Source organism: Castanea sativa, chromosome 12 (assembly GCF_040712315.1).
Source record: "Castanea sativa cultivar Marrone di Chiusa Pesio chromosome 12, ASM4071231v1".
NCBI classification, from domain to species: Eukaryota; Viridiplantae; Streptophyta; class Magnoliopsida; order Fagales; family Fagaceae; genus Castanea; species Castanea sativa.
This window is the reverse complement of record NC_134024.1, coordinates 24,807,049-24,809,376: the sequence shown is the minus strand read 5'-3', so window position 1 is coordinate 24,809,376 and position 2,328 is coordinate 24,807,049. Positions and strand designations below refer to the sequence as shown.

The following is a 2,328-nucleotide window of genomic DNA, read 5'->3' as shown; positions in this document are numbered from 1 at the left end:
GTAGAGTATTAAGTACAATGAATTAGTTGATATTGAAAATCACATAGGCATCAAGAGTTTTATAGTTAACTAGTATTTTTTTTTTCTAATAAAAATATCAAAGATTCAAAATTTTCCTTTCCAGTTTCCAGTGACCAAATTATCAAAAAAAGCCAAAAAAAAAAGAAAAAAGAAAAAGAAAAGAAAAGAGAATACCACCAAGACATTTTCAGTGGCAGTGCATGTTCCTTCATCCATGTGCCAAATTTTATGTGTATAATGTCATACACAAAACAAACCAATCTACATATTCAAATATAATGTCAAAGATACGTTCAGTCGCACCCCCAATTCTATCATTTAATCTGAAATGATTATAGCTAAATAATAGATATATCAATAATTTAGTCTCAATTGATGCAAGTATACTACGGTGGACTAACTAATTATCTCCCGCCATCTAATGGTTTCAATACTTGGTTTATCATGCTATCGTACCCTGTAGTTGTACTGGTGGCCACAATTTGTGTCAACATCAATGTTGAATGATTGAGTAGGTGCACTGAGCAAGTACTCAGTCTCTTCTGTATAAACATTAGCATTTCCCCAAGGATGTTTTTTCATGATAACCAAGCCCTCTAGTTCCATTGCCACTTCCTTCATAGAAGGCCTATCCTCACCTCTCACATTTAAGCACCTTTTTGCAATATTAGCTACTTCCTTTAGTAGCTTAATATTACCCTCATTGACAATGTTATCCTCAAGAATTTGAAGTAGGCGGTCATCTTTTATTGCAGAAATAAAGTACTTTGCTAGGTTTCTGTCACTTTCAAGCATATTGAAAGAAAGTGCCATCCTACTAGTTAGAAGCTCTGCCAAAATAACACCAAAGTTGTAGACATTACTTTTTTTTTTTCTGTTAGTTGACTAGTATGGAAGTATTCTGGATCCATGTATCCGAAAGTTCCTTGAACCAGTGTGTTTAATTTTGTTTTATCAAGAGGAATCAACCTAGAGGCTCCAAAGTCAGACACTTTTGCTATGAAGTTATCATCTAATAATATATTTGCAGTTTTAACATCTCTGTGTATGATTGGCACAAAAGTTGCAGAATGCAAGTATGCAAGTGCTCCTGCAGTTTCTGCTACAATCTTCAAACGTTTTTCCCATGAAAGTAATAATGACCAACTATTATCATGAATGTGCTTAGAAAGAGTCCCGTTTGTGATGAATATATAAACTAGTAAGGGTACTTCTATTTCCAAACAACAATCTAATATTTTAACCACATTCCGATGGATAATTTGAGTAAGCACAATTATCTCATTTACGAATTGTTGAACCTGGCTCTGACTACCAATTTTAGACTTCTTAATAGCAATCACTTTGTTATTTGGTAATATTCCTCTGTAAACTATTCCATAGCCTCCTTGGCCAAGAACTCTTTTCTCATCACAGTTGTTGGTGGCCTTTTCAGGCTCTTCTGCACTATAAATTCTGGCTGTCTCCATAGACCCGCTATGACTAGATAGTTTCTGTTGTAGTAGTAAGCCACCATTTTGTTGGAAGAATTTTTCTTTGAGCTTGACGAGCTTTCTTTTTTTCAGTCCCCAATATAATTAACCTCCCACAAGTAACACTAAAAGGCCAACACTGATACCTGCACACATTCAGACGTGCATTTTAACGTTGTAGAAGTTTTTAACATTTTTAAATATCTCAATACCTTTAAGAACTAAATATTTAACATATGTATCATATAAAAATGACTCAGTTAATATTTGAATTACAATGTAGTTAATGACTACCGCATCAGAATATATTTTTCCATCGACTCTCGATTGTGGTTCACCAGTTCATGCCAACTTACATGAATCTTAAAATTATAACAATTAAGAAATAGAGAATAGAAGCAATGTTTAAGTTGGTTCGGCCTATTTAACAACATTCCTCTACAACGGATCAACTATCTTTTCTATATTGAACTATTTATACAAAAAACCTAATAAAGAGTATCCATGTGAAAACGTTAGGCCTAAAGTTGGTACCTTATCCTAAAATCACCATGGTAGTCCGTGAAATTCTACGAAACCACAATTTAATATATTTACAGTATATCTTATTGTATTTTAGTATTTTCCCCTCAAACTCCAGATGATATCTTAAAGAAAACTTAAGTTTAGAATTTAGACTTGTATAGAATATCTGACTAGATTGGACCAAGTAAGATGTGTAGATGACCAATATCAATGTGGAATGGAATACACGAAACAAATGTCAACAGCATTAGACAACATGATCAACAACGGATAGATATCAAGAAATGGCTGCTATGGTTTAAATGATGAT

At 33.3% G+C, this 2,328-nt stretch overlaps 1 pseudogene; it reads right to left on the bottom strand.

Moving 5' to 3' along the window:
* Positions 1-425: 425 nt before the first annotated feature.
* Positions 426-1,649, bottom strand: LOC142620417 (wall-associated receptor kinase 1-like; annotated as a pseudogene).
* Positions 1,650-2,328: the final 679 nt, after the last annotated feature.